Raw genomic sequence first — 21,199 nt, 5'->3', positions numbered from 1 at the left:
GGTTCCCTGCTGGTTGCACCCTGGTTCCCCTGCTGGTTCGCACCCTGGTTCCCTGCTGGTTCGCACTCTGGTTAGACCCTGGTTGCACCCAGGTTCGCTGCTGGTTGCACCCAGGTTCCCTGCTGGTTGCACCCTGGTTCCCCTGCTGGTTCGCACCCTGGTTCCCTGCTGGTTCGCACCCTGGTGCACCCTGGTCCGCACCCTGGTTTGTACCCTGCTTCCTCCTAGTTAGACCATGGCTAGTCTCGGGTTTGCTCCTAACTTAGACCCGACTCACTTGACCCTAACCATTAACCCAATCCAACCTAACCATTAACCACACCTAAACCCATACCCATAAGCCTTAAACCCTATAACCATAGCCACACATCATACACCACATGCCTTTCATTCATCCACCCAACAGTACCCTCATACACCCCTACAATAGACCCGGCCAACCCAGTTAACCCGGCCATCGGGCCCATTCGGCCCAATTAATTCATTCCCCTTAAGAGCCGCTTTGCCCTATTGGTTCCTAAGATACTCCAACCACCCAAACCTCAAGCCGCACCCCAATCCACGCTCAACCAGTTCCAATCCAGTCTAAGCCAAGTCAACCCACACTTGACCTTGACCATTAACCCAATCCAATCCAACTCAACCATTAACCCCACCTAACCTGACCCTAGCACAACTCAACCGAGTCACATCAACCCAAGCCATACCTTTGTCCACTCACTGAGGCACACCATTTATCCATAAATCTGGTTACATTAAATCTAACCCAGCCAGGCCACCTGCAGCTTAAGTCAAATCGCCCCAATACAATCCATCCAAGTGGGATCCCAACCCAGCTCAACTGAGTCAACTCTAGCCAACCTCCCTAGTCGAGTTGACCCAACTCTCTAGTCGAGTATGCTCAACCTCTTTAACCGATTGGACTCTCCCCTTAGTTGACTCAATCCAATTCCTTAATCAACCCATCCCAATGCAACCGAGTCGCATTCGACCAAGTTGCGGCCTTCCATGTCACAACCGAGTCATTCCCCTATTCTACTAATGCCCTTTTACACCTAATAGAACTTCCTCCCTTTTGCCTAACCAAGTCATATCCCAACATAATCTGAGTCGCATGTCTGAATCCATTTGACCGAATCTCATAAGCCCGCCCATTTTGAATTCCCAAAATTCAAACCCTTGATGATTCCTATATGCTCAATTCTTTGATGCAAATTCCCAATTCCAAAATCCCATTGCTAAATCAATGTTTCTGAATCTCAAGTCCAATGCTCAAATACAAACCCGATTCCTGATCCAAATACCAATCCTGTTTTCCAAAATCCAAGCAACCTCCCCAGCGGAACTACGTGTGGCTTGATCCCCATCGCGGGGTACGTAGGCAATTTGGCACTCCCAAGTTCAGTCGCACATTCCTCTATCTTTCTCATTCCCTCACACTATTTCATCATCTCTTCCATCTTTTTTTTCACTAACCTCGAGAATTTAAATCGATTTGTCTTGTGTCTTTCGGAACCGTTGGATCACGGTTTCCGTCGTAAGGACCCTTAGAGCCCAATTTAGGAACACCGGTGTCGAGTCGTGTCCTAAGTTTTAGAGAGTCCTAGAGTTAGGAGTCCAGCCTCATCACGGACGCTTGCTATGTATAGCAACCGTGCCATAGGTCTAGTTACACTAGTCACCCAATCTTTCCCTAGGACAAGCCTAGTAAACTAGGATGTAAGGCAAACCTGCATTAGTCTAAGGGACCATTTGCATTTAGATGAGAATCATATAGCATCTTAGATGAAATCCTAAGATAATAAAATCCTCAACTTGAATTAAATAACTTCTCCTAAAACTGTTGAAACAGTCAATCCCGTCTAGGTCGGTGTCTTAGTTGAGTTAGGCATATGTAACTTAGCTTAGGTGCACCGAACTACGTCGACTCTGATCCCAGTGAGGCTTGGGTACGTAGGCAGCTTGGATGTCTGACGGCATACCACCCGCGAGTCGGCACCACAACAAATTGTGGTGTTTTGGATATTAATTTTCTTGTAAATGCTTAATCAAATCATTTAGGGCTTTCCATGAAATTAGAATTCTAGGAGAACTTTCACTTAGAATGAATCCAGACAAATTAATAAATCAAGATACACATCTAGGATTCAGATTGAAATTAGATCATAGGATGCATGTCACTTAGTTCGCACATTAACATAGAGTTGAATGAGCCATTTAAAATAAATTTAAAAAAGTTAGCTTTTGGAATCGAAGGCCGATTATCGGGCAGGAATGGTGCATGTGGCGGATAACTCCCCATACCTTCCATTCTCGTAACCAGGTAGCGAGTCTAGATTTCTGGTTAATTTCGGGTCCTAGATCCCACATCTAGGTGGCGACTCTGTCAGTCTCTTTCGTGTGGAATTCGGATTGCCTTAGTGATCCCAAGTTCACATAAAAGACGAATTACAATCAACAATTAAAAACACACGCCAATCGCGTGGATACGAGAGACCAAGAGAGAGCGCGTGGCGGCTCGCGCCCCACACTCCCTCACGGGCTAGGTACCACAGTTTGGCGACTCTGCTGGGGACCACCTAACTTCATTAAAATTTCAAAAGATAATTCATTTGAATTTAATTTAATTGGCTCATAAAAACTCTATACTTGTTAGATTAGTTTGTCTTGTTTTATTTTCTCATCACACTTTACTCAAACTTAATCTAACAAAACCTGAAGGCATCATAGATTGCGCAAACATATTGCACACACTTACATCACTTGCATCTAAACTCTGCATCTCACGTGCACACACGTCCTATTTTAGGAACCCGGAGTGTTATCTAGCATGGTTGACTGGGATTTCATCACCTGGTGCCTCTGTGCTAGAGAAGCATTCCACCCTTAGCCTAGTACCATTATGGTACGTAAACGGATCTCTTGTTCACGTACTGATACGCCGGACACTGGTACAGTATATCGAACAGGGATTCGCGCTAAGGGAACTCTTGGCCTTACCCCTAGATTAACCCACACATGCATGTAGTATACGAACACATGTGCATCACGTGTGTGAGCCTAGTTTAGGATATCCTGCCTATTTGTGTCTAGATTAGGCCGTAGACCATCTTCCAATGGCTACGATCGGTCCTAGGTACACGAACAAAGTCATGAGTCGAGATCCTCTCTCCACTCCGCTTGATTAGGATTAGGGTTGATGCCTTCAGGTCACACTGTTAAAATGTGCGAGATTAAAAAAAAAAAAATTTCCTTTAGGGGTTAGGATATAAATCCTATCATTTCCAAAGATCTCATAGGATTAGTCATTCTTGATCTATCCGTTGAAAGCAATCTTATGCTATCTCATCTAATCTTTCGATCGTATGCCTTTCATTCTTCTATCGTGTGATTCGATCATGTATTCATACTTTCCTTGTACTGGCAGGAACTTACCCCAATCTCGTGTTCATGTAATCCTGATCATTCTTATATCCCTTCTCTTGGCTTACGGGCACTATGTCTACTCGTACAATTCTTGATTGGATCCGTGGTACATTAAGAGAATCCCATATCTACGCCATAAGTGAACAAGAGAAAAATCTCTTCGGCTACGTGGCAACCATCAAGCTCGATTGGGGATTACTCTATGCCGCATCAGAGTGTTGGGATCCCGATCATCATGTCTTCCGTTTTGGCAACCAAGAAATGTGTCCCACCTTTGAAGAATGGTGTGCCTTATTGGAATATCCTGTGGATGGCCCTCTAGTGAAGCCATCCTGTGTTCCAGATTATCGTCCTTTGTTCCTTTGCTTGATGGATAATCCAGATGAATCTATGAACTCTTTCATGAAAGGCCAAGAAGTGTCCATGCAGCGACTGATTGACATTTACCCTCCTGTTGGATACATTGGTGCTGTTGATATTCAAAAAGCTCGACGGCGCGCTTTGAGATTCTGCTCCTTTGCTAGGTTCCTCACTGTCCAGCCTTCTCGCTTTGCGTCAGCTGTTCTTCTGGACCTCGTTGATCAAATGGATCGTGGCGCCAATCCAATTCCTACTATGCTTGCAGAAACTTTCAATGGATTGGATGATATGGCTCACCTTCGTGCCAGTTCAGGTCCAAGCTCTTATATTCGCTCTTTCGTTGGGTCTTTCTCAGGATGTCCTGCATTACTTCAAGTGTGGTTATGCCACAAGCTAAAAATTGCAGCTCCTGTCCATTTTGATCATACGTTATACACCTTCAGTGAATGGCGTCATGATGTTTCTTTCGATCATAAAAGCGATTGGGTTGAATGGTTAAATTCTCGCCAAGAAGATCAGATTTATTGGCAAATTCCCGGAATCCAAGAAGCTGTCTTCAACACCGGGGAAGCTAACTACGTTCGCCTTCTTGGTCTCAAAAAGACTTCCTTTTATGTTCCTGCCAGGATTCAGCGTCAGTATGGAAGGGAGCAATCCATTGTGCCTCCCCTTCATCATTTCTATCCGCCTGAGGGTCTCAAGCCCAAGATTGTCAAAGCTGTTTCATCTGCTTGGGATGCAAGAATCATCAAACCTTTAAAGGAGTCAGTTGAGGAAGATTGTCGTCCGAAGAAGAAGTCTAAAAAGAATGCTTAGTTCCATGTTTATCTTTGAAAGATTGAACCATGTACTCAAATTTTAATGATTGATCAATAAAGTCCATCCTTCTCTTTCATTATCTTTGTCTATGTGTGCATCATCGTCTATTCTTCTCTCTGATTTTAAAATATGTCTTTCGGATATTACAGGGCAATAAACATCATAGCTAACCCTAATACTCCTTGGGTTCGGGTCTCTTCGCGGTTAGAGAGGAAATCTGTTTCTCCGCCACCTTCTCTAAGAACCCCAGCATCTCCTTCTTTCCCGTCCTCATCCTCACCAATGGCAGACAACCAAGATGGTCTTCCACCCGCTGCTATTACCGATACTCTTACCTTGATTCTCCAACAGCTTCAAGAACTCAAAGAAGAAAACCGAGTTATCAAGGCTCAGCTTTCTGAAAAGTTGGGACCGTCGTTGTCCAAGGATAAAGGGCCTATGCGCCAAGCAGCTACTCCAGTAGCACCTGCCCAAACAGTGTTCATCAATATCCCTGATAAAGTCGAAGAAGACTTAGAAAAAGAGCAGTACAGCGAGAATCACAGTAGGCCTTCTCAGTCCATGGTTGATAAGTCTGTTATGGAGAAATTAGAGACTCTTACCAGGAAAGTTCAAGACATTCAGTTTCAAGACCAGGGTGGTTTCAATCCCAGTGATCTTACTTTATTTCCCGAAATTCGCCTTCCTGCCAATTTTCAAATGCCCGATTTCGACAAATATGATGGTGTGGGTTGTCCAATCACACATTTGCAAATGTTCACCATCATGTGTCAGCCTCAAGGGTTATCTTCTGAGCAAATGGCTCAATTGTTCCCAGTTTCCCTAACCAAGGTTGCGAGGAGATGGTTCATGGTCTTGGACAAGACTCGTTACAGGACATGGAAGGATATCGGCGAGCAGTTCATCAGGCAATTCAAATATGATGATGGGACAGAAATCACCAGAAAGGATTTAGAGAGAACAAAGCAAGACTTGAGGGAATCCTTTTTGATTTTTGTGAAAAGATGGAGGAGAATAGCAGCTCAGATGATGGAGCGCCCGTCTGAGGAAGAACAAGTCCAGATAATCATGAAAAATATTTCCCCCCAGCTCCAGTATCACATGTCTTTGCAATACTATCCAGACTTCAAACACTTCATCGTGGCTGGCACCCAGATAGAGGAGGCTATGGCTCAAGGTGTATTCAACCGTAGCAACCCAAACCCCAGAGATTTCAAAAAGTCCCCTCCAGCCCAAGTCAATAGTATTTCCCGTTCCAATGCTCAATCCTCTAGGTCCCAAGAACCTTTAGTAATGGACTATGCTCAAACCGCAACCGCACCTCGGCAACAAACCCGGGTAGAATTTACCCCTCTTCCCATTCCATCTTCAGAGGTGCTTAAGCAGTGTCTTGCTTCAGGTCGCATAACCTTACCTGCCATCCGGCCTCCCCCCAATCCTCTACCTGCAAGTTGGCGAGCTGACCTACACTGTGAGTACCACAGAGGTCCTGGTCATCTTACTGACAACTGCATTGCCTTGAAATTTAGAATCCAGAAACTCATTGATGAGAAAGTCATTGCATTCCAGCCAAGACCCAATGTCACCCAAAACCCATTACCTGGTCATGCAAATCCTCCTGCTGCCGTTAATGCCATAACCATAGGAGATCCTGAGTTTGACCCTCTTACCCTCATATGTGCCTTAGAACCCATCTCTGAACCCCAAATCATATTCTGTGATGAATCACACCTAAGAGAGTCTGTACCTCCCTTGGTAATCACCTATGAGCCACAAGTCCCTCAAATTATCACTTATGATGAGCCTGAATTGGATGAAGTCAGACATGTGACAAGGGGCGGAAGAATTTTCAAACCTGTTGAATTGAGAGTCGAAAATCCAGGGGCATTGGCTCGAGGAGAGGAGCCGCAATATGTGAAAGATCCAGATGATGAAGTTGTGCAGCAGTTAAAGAAAACTCAGGCTGTTATATCTGTATGGGGATTATTGATAGCATCAAAGAAACACAGAGAGGCTGTGTTAAAAGAATTGAATACAACACAGGTATCCTCAGAGATATCTCCGGAGCAACTGGCTGAAGTTGTTGCTCTAACCCAGGCCACCAGGGCCATTAGTTTCTCAGATCAAGAGCTGCCTCCTCAAGGTCGGAATCATGCTAGAGCTCTTCATGTCACTATTGTTTGTGGGGGCAAGAAAGTGCCATCTGTGTTGGTAGATAACGGATCCGCGTTGAATGTGTGTCCATTAAGAACTGCCATTACCTTGGGTTTCGGTCCCACTGATTTTGCCGAATCAACCCTTGGTATCCTCGCATATGACAATACCCGAAGAAATGTGGTCGGAGTCCTCACCACCAAGATCGTTATGGGCGGTCAAGAATTTGAGGTTGAGTTTCAAGTTATTGATATCAAAGCCTCGTTCAATATGCTTCTAGGACGTCCCTGGTTGCATAAGGAAGGTGCTGTCGCTTCAACCCTTCACCAAAAATTGAAGTTCATTAAAGATGGGAAGTTGTTCACTGTCAGAGGTGATGAAGAGCCAGAAATAGGGCAAATAACAGGAGAAACTTTGATCCTTCCAGTTGCAAAAGCAGATGACTACAACTTGAATGGTTTCGCATTCGAGGTTGCTGTTATCTCTTACAAGGATGCCTCTCGGGAGGAGTTGTGTTTGCCGTTCGCCATCAGTTCTGTGGTGGCCAAGATGATGAGAAAAATGAACTACTTCCCTGGTATGAATTTGGGCCGTGATCCAAGCAAGGCATCTCACTGGCGCCCAATCAAAGCAAACCATGGAATTTTCGGTCTTGGATATGTACCTACTGAAGAGGAGGAGGAAGCCATGGAAAAATTGTTGAAATTGAAGGAAGAAATCCGCCGCACCGGAAGGGTACTCCTAATGGCTCCATATCCCTTATCAATGAATGGTCATTTTATCAAAGAAGGTGAGACGTTTCCATACTATGGGTTTTCTGAACCATGGTATGACTCAGTGACAGGGATCATGATACCCGGTTTTGAAATATTCAGTGGCCTTGCTCTCCCAGAAACAGAACCGCCGATATATTATGTTGAGAAAACTGTTGAGGACTGGTTAGTCTACCTTGAGCCAGATGTGCTGGAATCTTTGTTTGAAGAAAATGTGCCTGATGTTGATTACTATTCTGAAGAACAAGAAGAGACAGATTGTGAAGATATGCTAGTGGCAGTTATTCAGAGTAATGATACCTTTACTGAACCTCAGAGTCAGATTGCACCTGCAACAGAAAATCTTTCAAACTGGAGTTCTGATGTTTTTCCATCTTATTTTATTGCTAAGTCAAGTCTAGTCAAGTCGAGTGAATCAGTGTCAGTGCCTAGTCCAGGCGAGTCATTTTCTGAGTTTATTTACTATGTGAATCCTGAACCTGTTCAGGATGAGTCCAATGATAATGATGTAACTTCTTTCAATTCAATGAAATCTGATTCTCAGTATGTCTCTGTGTTTGCTTCTGACTTTAATAATAATGATAACACTCCCTCCTCAGATGAGGAAGGGGGGATCGACGAAACTCCCCTTGAATTGCAGCATATGCTCAAACAAGAGGAGGAGCGCCGAGCCCAGCCTCTTAAAGATGAAATCGAAATTATAAACATCGGAACAGAAGATTTAATACAGGAAATACGAATTGGAAATACTCTATCCTCTGAAGAACGCGATGAATTAATAAACCTACTTAAGGAATATAAAGAAGTTTTTGCCTGGTCCTACAAAGATATGCCCGGGTTGAGCGAAGACATTGTTCAGCACAAGCTACCTTTATTGCCTGGGATTAAACCTAAAAAGCAGAAGCTAAGGAGAATGAAGCCTGAGTGGGTCCTGAAAGTAGAAGAAGAGGTTACTAAGCAGTTGAATGCTGGATTTCTGCAAGTGGTGGAATATCCAGAATGGCTCGCAAATATAGTACCTGTACCGAAGAAAGATGGAAAGGTGAGAATGTGTGTAGATTTCAGGGATTTGAACAAGGCAAGTCCAAAAGATGATTTCCCTCTACCACATATCGATATCTTGGTGGACAATACGGCCGGGCATGAATTACTATCTTTTATGGATGGTTTCTCGGGCTACAATCAAATTAAGATGGCACCCGAGGACATGGCTAAGACCTCGTTCATTACACAATGGGGGACATATTGCTATCGGGTAATGCCATTTGGTCTTAAGAATGCCGGTGCGACATACCAAAGAGCAGCTACAGCCTTGCTCCATGACATGATACATAGAGAAGTCGAAGTTTATGTCGATGATATGATTGTAAAAGCCAAGGAAAGGAAAGATCATATCCCGAACCTTAAGAAGTTCTTTGAAAGAATTCTCAAATACCAGCTTCGCCTGAATCCTAGCAAGTGTGTGTTCGGGGTTACCTCCGGTAAGTTGCTTGGATTTATGGTGAGTCAAAGGGGTATAGAGGTAGATCCTCAGAAGATTAAGGCTATCCAGGAGATGCCACCGCCTAGAACCGAGAAGGAAATTCGGGGATTCCTAGGAAGGATACAGTTCCTAAGGAGATTCATCGCTCATCTGACATCAACTTGTGAACCTATCTTTAAGCTCTTAAAGAAGAACTCTTCCAAAGAATGGACAGAGGAATGTCAGCAGGCCTTTGAAAAGATAAAGCAAAGTTTGTCTGAGCCACCGATAGTAGCACCAGTGATACCGGGGCATCCATTGCTGCTTTACTTGTCAGTAACAGAAACCACAATGGGTTGTATGTTAGCACAGCAAGATCCAGAAACCAAGCATGAAAAGGCTGTGTATTATCTTAGCAAGAAGATGTTGGAGTATGAACAAAAGTATACTGTCCTAGAAAAAACCTGCTTAGCCTTGGTTTGGGCCACTCAGCGACTCAGGCATTACCTTTTATCACATAAGGTCCTGCTTTTGTCGAGGATGGATCCTCTGAAGTATCTCTTTGAAAAACCAGCCCTGACAGGCAGGACTGCCAGATGGTTATTATTGTTGTCTGAATTTGACATCACTCATGTAACCCAAAAATCAGTAAAGGGCCGAGCCATTGCTGAACAATTGGCGGAAGCACCCCGAGAAGAAAGTCAGCATTTCAAGCCGATGTTCCCAGATGAAGAGATCATGATGGTTGAAGATGAGTATCCAGAAACTGGTTGGACCCTCTATTTTGATGGAGCAGCAAACCAAACAGGACAAGGAGTAGGGGCATTGCTTGTGTCGCCTCGAAATGAGCATGTCCCCGTTGCCGTTAAGTTACAATTCAATTGCACCAACAATATGGCAGAATATGAAGCATGCATTGTTGGGCTTGAGGCTGCATTGGCCTTAGGCATAGAGAATCTTGACGTATATGGAGATTCGAAGCTAATCATTTGCCAAACTCAAGGAGAGTGGAGAACCAAAGAAGAAAAGCTATTGCCATATCATGAATACTTGGATATTCTCGCTAAGCAATTTCAACGCGTCACTTTCAGTTATTTGCCAAGGTTGAAGAATAGATTCGCCGATGCCTTAGCAACGTTAGCTTCCATGATTGACATACCTCACAATATGAAGATGAGGCCCATCACGGTTCAAGAGCAATGGGCTCCTGCATATGTTGATGCTATAGAAATAGCTGCAAGATGTCCCGATGGAAAGCCATGGTATACAGACATAAAGAACTACATCTCAGGCCAGGGGCATCCCAATGAGGCGTCGAGTAAAGAAATAAGGACTTTGCAGAGATTGGCAGCTAATTTCGTCATTTGTGGAGGAGAGTTGTATCGACGGTCTTTCGATGGAATTCAACTCTTATGTGTCACTGAAGATCAGGCAGAAGAAATTCTCGCAGATATTCATGAAGGGGTGTGTGGGCCTCATATGAATGGGAAGATGTTGGCAAGGAAGATCCTACGTCTGGGGTATTATTGGCCGACATTAGAAGCAGATTGTCACACATTTGTGAAGAGATGCTATAAATGTCAGATACATGCGAATCTCATCCATGTACCACCCACCGAATTGCATTCTCTTACCTCTCCTTGGCCGTTTTCGGTATGGGGAATTGACATCATTGGCAAGATTTCTCCCAAGTCGTCTAATGGTCACGAGTACATACTCGTTGCTATTGATTACTTCACCAAGTGGGTTGAGGCCGCTTCTTATGCAAAGCTTACATCCTCATCAGTTGCTAAATTCATACGCACCAACATAATTTGCAGATATGGAATTCCCCATGAACTTATCTCAGATAATGGATCTCATTTCAAGAAGGAAGTAATCTCTCTTTGCGAAGAGTTCAAGATTAAGCATCATAAATCCTCGCCTTATCGTCCGCAGACAAATGGAGCGGTAGAAGCTGCAAACAAAAATGTCAAGACTATCATTAGCAAAATGTCAGAAACTTATAAAGATTGGTCGAATAAGTTACCATACGCCTTGTGGGCTTACAGAACATCAATTAGGGCTTCAACTGGGGCAACCCCTTACTCTCTTGTTTACGGGATGGAAGCAGTGCTACCTGTTGAGATCCGTGTACCTTCGCTCCGAGTATTGACTGAAGTCAAGTTACCAGAAAATGAATGGGCAGATGCCAGGTATAAAGAGTTGAACATGCTAGACGAGAAGAGATTAAAGGCGCTTTACCATGTGCAAGGTTATCAGCGCAGAATAGCCCGTGCTTTTAATAAAAAGGTTAAGGTCAGAGATTTAGAAGAAGGCAATCTTGTTCTAAAAGAGAATCGAGCACCAATGTTTGACCCAAGGGGCAAGTTCAAACCAAATTGGTCAGGACCATACATTGTGGACCAAATCTTACCCGGAAAAGCCGTCAAGCTCCGTAATTTAAATGGAGAAATATTGCCAGAACCAACAAATCTTGATCAACTTAAGAGGTTCTATGCTTGAACATCAGAAGGCCGTCCTTTGGCCGAATAAATCCCAAATTCATAACCAAAAATCAAAAAATTTATAACCTTTTGCAAACCCTTTTGAGCCTAAATAAAATTTTCCTTCAAATCCCAATATACTAGGGGCATTCGTCCTGAACTACGCATGATCTGATTCCTACACTGGGATACGTAGGCAACCTGTTCATAGGTTCGGTCGAGACCCTTGCAAAACCTTAAGCCATTCTTTGAAAAGCCCTACCTCACCTATAAAGTCCTTTTGGTGTTCAAGTAAAAAGAAAAAAAGATAAAAAAAAAAAATAATAATAAAAAAGAAAAGAAATGGAGCTTGAAGATCCGCTAGATTGAAAAACCTGAAAAGGCGATCTAGGCAAAATTTAGGATCATTCCCCTGCTAAGTTGAAAACCTGAAAGGGCGGCTTAGGCAAAAGGTAAGGGGGTGGCCCGCTGAGTCGAAAACCTGAAAAGGCGATTCAGGCAAAAGTTAAGGCCGAGCGGTCCACCAAGTTGAAAATCCAAAAAAGGAAGACTTGGTCGTGGTAAGATTGGATTCACGCCAAAAGAATTACATCGGTCTCTGAACTCGCGGTAGGTCAGGCGAAGCTAATACACAATGATTCTCGAAACTAGGGGCATTAATTTTGAAGCAATCTGAAAGTTGATAGAAAGATATATGAGGTATCACTGTATTAAAAATAAGTGAAGATGTTTATCAATGGAGAAACGTTCTTTAAAAGAGGCTAGTCTAACCCAAAAGAAAATACTGATAAGTCAGAAGCATCACGAGATTACTGGAGTAATCTTTCTTATTTTGTGTTTTTATTACAAGTGTCTGTAGTTCTATTTAAAAAAAAAAATTTATTTTTAGAATTGTTGTAGGGTGCAATCACTCTGAAGGCAGGTTCATTAACAGGTTCTGAGGAACTTGGAAAAAGGTGACGCTGTCACGAATGACGAAGATCTTTGAAAGAATAATCTCTGGTCAACGAATAGAAGAAGGTTAGAATGCCTCAAACTGAGGCAGATTGCTAATGAAGTGGCATCCCATATTTAAGCCCTGAAGTTCTTTTGCTGCATAGTGTTATTAAATCCTTTGCTTCTAAAGTTGTTAATTGGAAATTTCGATTTCTCTCAAAGCTCAAATCATCATATCTCTCTGAATCCATTTGGAAAAAGATATTTTCTCTCTGAACATCACACAAATATGATATCTCGCTTCCTTGGAGTCCGTACAAATACGGTATTTCACTCTCCGAGTCCATACGACTATGGTCTCTTATCCCCTTTGAACATCATACAACTATGATGTCTCATTTCCTTGGAATCCGTACAAATACGGTATTTCATTCTCTTCGAGTTCATACAACTATGGTCTCTTATCCCCTTTGAACATCATACAACTATGATGTCTCATTTCCTTGGAATCCGTACAAATACGGTATTTCATTCTCTTCGAATCCATACAACTATGGTCTCTTATACCCTTTGAACATCATACAACTATGATGTCTCATTTCCTTGGAATCCGTATAAATACGGTATTTCATCTTGCCCAAGCCCATTCAAAAATGATGCTGCATTTTCATTAAGAATCTTTCAAAAGTCATCCATTATTCTCTGAGACCATTTGAAAATGACGTCTCATTTCCTCTGAAGCTGTTCAAAAGCGATATTCCTTTCCCTCCGAAAATCCATTTGAAAATGGTATCCCATTTCTCTCGTTGCCAGCGGCACCGCAGCGGGTTTGTTTTATTGCATTCCAATTCTAGGATTTCATCTAAGGTCTTGCATTATATTAGGTTGCATTGTGTTTAGGGGGTCCTTTGTCGATTAAAGCTACGCAAAATGGTTCTGTCATTTTGACTTTGGTATTCGATGACTACGTCGTCTCTACCAAAGAGGGGCATCTGTAGACACCCACATTTTGCTTTACTTTAACCAACAATAACCTAATATATTGATCCATCCTCAAATTTTTTGAAAAAAACAAAATGATAAAGAGATGTACCTGGTGAGATGATTAGATCCGAAAAATTGAAAAATACCCTGATTAGTGAATTTAGTGTGTTAAATCCATGTGAGAACCCCCTCTATCATTGATTTATATGTTTTAGGTCATTAATATCTTGATCTGACTTTACGGATCATCAATCGGGACAAAATAAGCTAGGGTCACTTCATAGCCCGGACCCTGATTCCATTCCGAGACCCGATTTCCGTAAATCGTTAGATCAATGACAGATCTTGACCTGGGTCTCACCATCCAAAACCACCTAACCTCTCCTCTCATCCTAACCATCCAAACCTCACCTAACCTCACCTAACCTCTCCTCTCATCCTAACCACCCAAACCTCACCTAACCTCACCTAACCTCACCTAACCTTACCTAACCTCACCTAACCTTACCTAACCTCACCTAACCTCACCTAACCTCCTATCCCATTCTCCTATAAATACCCTCTCATCCCACCATCCAAGAAAAAGAAGAAAAAGAATCCCTCTCTTAGAAAATTCATCCCTCTCCCTCATCTCTTCAAGGGTTCGGCCATCCTTGCCGGATCGGGTGATACGTTGGGTGATATATATCAAAAGCAGTCATTATCAAGCAAGGAATCATCTTCAAGGAATTAAGATCAAAGAAAAATCAAACACAAAGTGGGTTTTCAAAGAGGTAGGCATTTATTTCAATTCTATGTAGGGTCTATTTTCATGCATATCTTTTACTTTAAAAGAAAAACCATGTTAGGAAGCATCTAGGATCAATCTTTACTCATTCTTCTTGATGGTAGACTTTGAAGTTATACATGTTTCCCTCTTCTCTTAACCCATCTTATCTTCATTTTTATTTTTCCCTAATGGTTCACACCCTGGTTCCCCCTGGTTAGCCTCTGGTTAGACCCTGGTTGCACCCAGGTTCGTTGCTGGTTGCACCCAGGTTCGATACTGGTTCGCACCCTGGTTCCCTGCTGGTTCGCACTCTGGTTAGACCCTGGTTGCACCCAGGTTCGTTGCTGTTTGCACCCAGGTTCGATACTGGTTCACACCCTGGTTCCCTGCTGGTTCGCACTCTGGTTAGACCCTGGTTGCACCCAGGTTCGCTGCTGGTTGCACCCAGGTTCCCTGCTGGTTGCACCATGGTTCCCCTGCGGGTTGCACCCTGGTTCCCTGCTGGTTGCACCCTGGTTCCCCTGCTGGTTCGCACCCTGGTTCCCTGCTGGTTCGCACTCTGGTTAGACCCTGGTTGCACCCAGGTTCGCTGCTGGTTGCACCCAGGTTCCCTGCTGGTTGCACCCTGGTTCCCCTGCTGGTTCGCACCCTGGTTCCCTGCTGGTTCGCACCCTGGTGCACCCTGGTCCGCACCCTGGTTTGTACCCTGCTTCCTCCTAGTTAGACCATGGCTAGTCTCGGGTTTGCTCCTAACTTAGACCCGACTCACTTGACCCTAACCATTAACCCAATCCAACCTAACCATTAACCACACCTAAACCCATACCCATAAGCCTTAAACCCTATAACCATAGCCACACATCATACACCACATGCCTTTCATTCATCCACCCAACAGTACCCTCATACACCCCTACAATAGACCCGGCCAACCCAGTTAACCCGGCCATCGGGCCCATTCGGCCCAATTAATTCATTCCCCTTAAGAGCCGCTTTGCCCTATTGGTTCCTAAGATACTCCAACCACCCAAACCTCAAGCCGCACCCCAATCCACGCTCAACCAGTTCCAATCCAGTCTAAGCCAAGTCAACCCACACTTGACCTTGACCATTAACCCAATCCAATCCAACTCAACCATTAACCCCACCTAACCTGACCCTAGCACAACTCAACCGAGTCACATCAACCCAAGCCATACCTTTGTCCACTCACTGAGGCACACCATTTATCCATAAATCTGGTTACATTAAATCTAACCCAGCCAGGCCACCTGCAGCTTAAGTCAAATCGCCCCAATACAATCCATCCAAGTGGGATCCCAACCCAGCTCAACTGAGTCAACTCTAGCCAACCTCCCTAGTCGAGTTGACCCAACTCTCTAGTCGAGTATGCTCAACCTCTTTAACCGATTGGACTCTCCCCTTAGTTGACTCAATCCAATTCCTTAATCAACCCATCCCAATGCAACCGAGTCGCATTCGACCAAGTTGCGGCCTTCCATGTCACAACCGAGTCATTCCCCTATTCTACTAATGCCCTTTTACACCTAATAGAACTTCCTCCCTTTTGCCTAACCAAGTCATATCCCAACATAATCTGAGTCGCATGTCTGAATCCATTTGACCGAATCTCATAAGCCCGCCCATTTTGAATTCCCAAAATTCAAACCCTTGATGATTCCTATATGCTCAATTCTTTGATGCAAATTCCCAATTCCAAAATCCCATTGCTAAATCAATGTTTCTGAATCTCAAGTCCAATGCTCAAATACAAACCCGATTCCTGATCCAAATACCAATCCTGTTTTCCAAAATCCAAGCAACCTCCCCAGCGGAACTACGTGTGGCTTGATCCCCATCGCGGGGTACGTAGGCAATTTGGCACTCCCAAGTTCAGTCGCACATTCCTCTATCTTTCTCATTCCCTCACACTATTTCATCATCTCTTCCATCTTTTTTTTCACTAACCTCGAGAATTTAAATCGATTTGTCTTGTGTCTTTCGGAACCGTTGGATCACGGTTTCCGTCGTAAGGACCCTTAGAGCCCAATTTAGGAACACCGGTGTCGAGTCGTGTCCTAAGTTTTAGAGAGTCCTAGAGTTAGGAGTCCAGCCTCATCACGGACGCTTGCTATGTATAGCAACCGTGCCATAGGTCTAGTTACACTAGTCACCCAATCTTTCCCTAGGACAAGCCTAGTAAACTAGGATGTAAGGCAAACCTGCATTAGTCTAAGGGACCATTTGCATTTAGATGAGAATCATATAGCATCTTAGATGAAATCCTAAGATAATAAAATCCTCAACTTGAATTAAATAACTTCTCCTAAAACTGTTGAAACAGTCAATCCCGTCTAGGTCGGTGTCTTAGTTGAGTTAGGCATATGTAACTTAGCTTAGGTGCACCGAACTACGTCGACTCTGATCCCAGTGAGGCTTGGGTACGTAGGCAGCTTGGATGTCTGACGGCATACCACCCGCGAGTCGGCACCACAACAAATTGTGGTGTTTTGGATATTAATTTTCTTGTAAATGCTTAATCAAATCATTTAGGGCTTTCCATGAAATTAGAATTCTAGGAGAACTTTCACTTAGAATGAATCCAGACAAATTAATAAATCAAGATACACATCTAGGATTCACATTGAAATTAGATCATAGGATGCATGTCACTTAGTTCGCACATTAACATAGAGTTGAATGAGCCATTTAAAATAAATTTAAAAAAGTTAGCTTTTGGAATCGAAGGCCGATTATCGGGCAGGAATGGTGCATGTGGCGGATAACTCCCCATACCTTCCATTCTCGTAACCAGGTAGCGAGTCTAGATTTCTGGTTAATTTCGGGTCCTAGATCCCACATCTAGGTGGCGACTCTGTCAGTCTCTTTCGTGTGGAATTCGGATTGCCTTAGTGATCCCAAGTTCACATAAAAGACGAATTACAATCAACAATTAAAAACACACGCCAATCGCGTGGATACGAGAGACCAAGAGAGAGCGCGTGGCGGCTCGCGCCCCACACTCCCTCACGGGCTAGGTACCACAGGTGCACAGCTCTTTCGTTTTGTATGTTCCCTTCTTTTTTTTTCTATTTTTTCGAATGGCTCCTTTTGTTTTCTTTTATATTAGTACTTGTAAAATGTAAAAGTAAATGCTTGGAATGGGTGTCGTTACCAACATTAGACTTACGATGACAGGTGCACAGCTCTTTCATTTTGTATGTTCCCTTTTTTTATTCTATTTTTTCGAATGGCTCCTTTTGTTTTCTTTTATATTAGTACTTGTAAAAAAACCCGTGCTACGTTGTGATACAGGGGGAGAAAATATGAGATGTGTTTTGTAATGCCCGGTGTCCTTATCAAATTGAACTTATGGCTACTTTTTTTTCTAATGAGTGTCATTATCAAAATTTATCTTATAACTAACTGCTTGGAATGGGTGTCGTTACCAACATTAGACTTACGATTAATTGCTTGGAATGGGTGTCGTTACCAAAATCCAGTTTAGGGAATGGGTCTCGTTACCAAAATCGAGTTTAGGATTAATTGCTTGGGACAGGTGTCATTACCAAATTCGAGTTTAGGATTAATTGCTTGAAATGGGTGCCTTTGCCAAAACCCATGCTTTTAGAATAGGGTAGTTTTGAAGGTGTTATTTTCTGAGTTGGGTGCCATTATCAAAATCTTATATATATGATGTTTTGTTATTAGTAACTAAGTCTTCTAAGAAAAGGTACTAAATAAAGTATTAATGAGATTTATGCTCTTTAGGGATTTCAATTTAGGTAACTAGTATTGCATTAGAAGTGTTTTAATTTTAAAAGGCCATGATAGCTCTTGGATTATCATTGTGAAATTTTTTTAAATAGGTGTCCTTATCAAATTGAACTTATGGCTACTTTTTTTCTAATGAGTGTCATTATCAAAATTTATCTTATAACTAACTGCTTGGAATGGGTGTCGTTACCAAAATCGAGTTTTGGGAATGGGTGTCGTTATCAAAATCGAGTTTTGGATTAATTGCTCGGAATGGGTATCATTACCAAAGTCGAGTTTAGGATTAATTGCGTGGAATGGTTGCCTTTACCAAAACCCATGCTTTTAGAATAGGGCAGTTTCAAAAGTGTTATTTTCTGAGTTGGTTGCCATTATCAAAATCCTATATATATGATGTTTGCAAAACGGCGTTTTGGTTCAAAACGGCGTTTTCATGTTTGGTTGGTCAGATCAAAACGACGTTTTAAACGGCAAACGGAGGTATTGTGTGTTTGGTTGCAAATGCCCCAAAATGGAGTTTTAGTGGTAAAATGACCAAAAAGGGCATTGTTTGGTTGGCCTCAATGTAACTCAACTACTCTCTCATTAGGCCCAATATTAAAAGATTATTAGGATCTCATTCAAACACAATTAAAATTAAACATCATTGCCATAAATAGTTATACTATTGTTAAAAAAAAAAAATTAAAAAGTGGCAAAATGAGTAATTTAAATATCAGATAATTCATCACGAATGTGGTCCCGAACCGAACCCATGAAAGCATCATCATGTGCATAGTCAAATGTGTCATTCTGATCCATCTATTTTTCCATACACCAAATGTGCGCTCTATAATGTTCCTAAGAGAGGCGTGTGCTTGATTAAATTTCTCATTTGAACCACTTATTGGTTGAGTACCATGTCGAAAAGCTGGAACATGTGACCTTTCTCCCTTGTATGGGGCCAAGTATCCCTTCATATTGGGGTAGCCAGCATCAACCACATAATATTTATCTACATCAAAATTTGAAAAAAAATTATGTAAGATATTATATATTATAATATATTAAATTTACAGTATTATTATATATTATAATATATTATGTAAGATATTATATATTATAATATATTAATTCATTAAGATATTTGTTTACTATTTTATTGTAAAAATTCAATAAAGCCAGAGACTTCATACTTGTTTGTTTACAATAAAGCCAATGATTCATATTTGTTTACTATTTTAATAAAAATCAACAAAGAAAGAGAAGAGATTTTATACGGTGTAAGCCCTTATCACCCCTTATTTTTCAATGAAAACTGTATGGACCAAACTATATGATGATCCAAACCGTCCATATAGCCATAGCTTAAAACAGAGAGAGAGAGACCGGTCAAATGGTGGGAACAATAAAAATAAACAAAGACTGGGGAGAGAGAGAGAGAGAGAAAGACCCACTCCCCTTTTAATTTATTTCGTGATTAAAGGTGAGGGTAAACATGTAAAAACCCAATACCCAAAAACTCCGTTCAAAACGGCGTTTTGCAAACGGACCTCCCCCCCTCCGTTTGCAAAACGCCGTTTTGAGGGTTCAAAACGGCGTTTCAAACGGCGGCTGCGCACCCAAACACGTTTGAAACACCGTTTGGCCCCAAAACGGTGTTTCAAACGCCAAACGGCGTTTTAAACGGTACCCCAAACACGCACTAAGTCTTCTAAGCAAAGGTCCTAAATAATAAAGTATTAATGAGATTTATGCTGTTTAGGGATTTCAATTTAGGTAACTAGTATTGTATTAGAAGTGTTTTAATTTTGAAAGGCCATGATAGCTCTTGGAATAGTAAGGTACTGTAGGTTTCTAATAGGAAGTTCCTAAATGGTAGTGTAAAGAGAGATATTTCCCTATTAATTTTATTTAAAAGGGGGAAGTAGGAGGGCTGGGCATAATTCGTTAGTGTCTCTTTTTTTGAATTTTTGGATTAGCATGATCTGTTGCCATAAGGATGACCCAATCAATTGCTTAACTAAATAAAGTATGGTGGGAGAATTTCTACATAGTTTCCACAATTTTTTTCTTCTATCAGCTGACATCTATTAGCTCTTTTATTTGTTTAATTCCAATAGAATAGCTTACTAATTTCTATATATGTGTTTTTTTCTTGAATATGCCTTGCAGGGTGAAGTGAAATATAGAGGAGCCTTTCTTAGCTGGTTTTTATTTAGGTGAGAATAAGAAAGGAATTACCAATCAAAAAAAAAGAAGGGAATTTGATGATGTGGGTGCTCTTGTTTGAAGGGAATTAGCTTGTTTTTATTTAGATGATGTGGGTGCTCTTGTTTCTTAGCTTATATGTATGTCTTTATAAATAAAATGAATGGAGCTTTGTTCTCTCTCATAAAATGAATGGACTTTTGCTCTCTCTCTCTCTCTCTCAAACAGTGGGTGTGAGAGCGGTTGGAACCCACAATCTTTTTAAGGATATGTTTATCATTTTTCAAATGAGGAATACTAAACTGAAGCGCACCTTTTACATTTAGCACTGAAAAATGTAAAAGTAAATGCTCTTTGGTGATTTTTGCTAGGGTACCCTCCCCTTATCAAATACACAAGGGTATTTAAGTAGCTTATTAGGGATGGCTTTTTGGAAGCTCCCTGATCCACTCCTTGAAAATAACAATGTTCGAAGTTCTCTAACACAAGCTTTGACACGTGGGCATAAGGCACTTGAGTTCTATGTAGATTTGTGCTCCTTGTTTTTGAAGGACAACAACACCAATTTAAGAAAAGCATGTTTGGCAACCATGTAAACAAAATTCCATGGAATCGCGCGACGGGAGACCATAGTTGGTCTTTCTTCCCTCAATCGAAGATTGGATGTGAGACTAGTTTGGTTCTCTTTCAGGTGTGATTTTCCTCTTCTTTTGTATGTATCGAACCTCGGTCTAGCAACCACCCTCTGTGTTTGTGTCCTCATCTACAACACCCCCTAAAGTTCCTTTGCATTGGATTTTAATCCAACACAAAGTCACTGTTACTATTTTTTCACCTCAACAGCCCTATGTAATAAGTTTTCATTTCATTTCATCCACTTTGTTTCACATCTCTCTACGCTTTAAGAGAATCTTCTTGTTAATGCTAAGACTTTGCTTCAAAAATATGTAAACTGTCTTGAAGATAACCGAATCCCTAGCCATTTGTTTAAGGGAAGCAACCTTAGTTTAAATCTCTCCTTTGGACATAACGAAATTGAATTGTGAAGGGTCACTCAAATTTC

General features: G+C 42.0%; 1 protein-coding gene across 2 annotated transcripts in view; it reads left to right on the top strand.

Moving 5' to 3' along the window:
• Nucleotides 1-17,520, top strand: part of LOC143856092 (disease resistance protein At4g27190-like) — a 33,644-nt gene extending 16,124 nt beyond the window's left edge. Inside the window, exon 2 of one of the 2 annotated variants that reach the window (XR_013238099.1) lies at nucleotides 17,217-17,520. The gene's annotated coding sequence lies outside the window, so the exon portion shown is untranslated. The remainder of the gene's footprint in view (nucleotides 1-17,216) is intronic. The other variant, XM_077366148.1, reaches the window with a different exon arrangement.
• Nucleotides 17,521-21,199: the final 3,679 nt, after the last annotated feature.

This window comes from Tasmannia lanceolata, unplaced genomic scaffold, assembly GCF_043159265.1.
Source record: "Tasmannia lanceolata isolate RefF3 unplaced genomic scaffold, GAP_Taslan_0.1 ptg000023l, whole genome shotgun sequence".
Lineage (NCBI taxonomy): Eukaryota > Viridiplantae > Streptophyta > Magnoliopsida > Canellales > Winteraceae > Tasmannia > Tasmannia lanceolata.
This window is presented reverse-complemented; position numbering and strand designations above follow the sequence as displayed.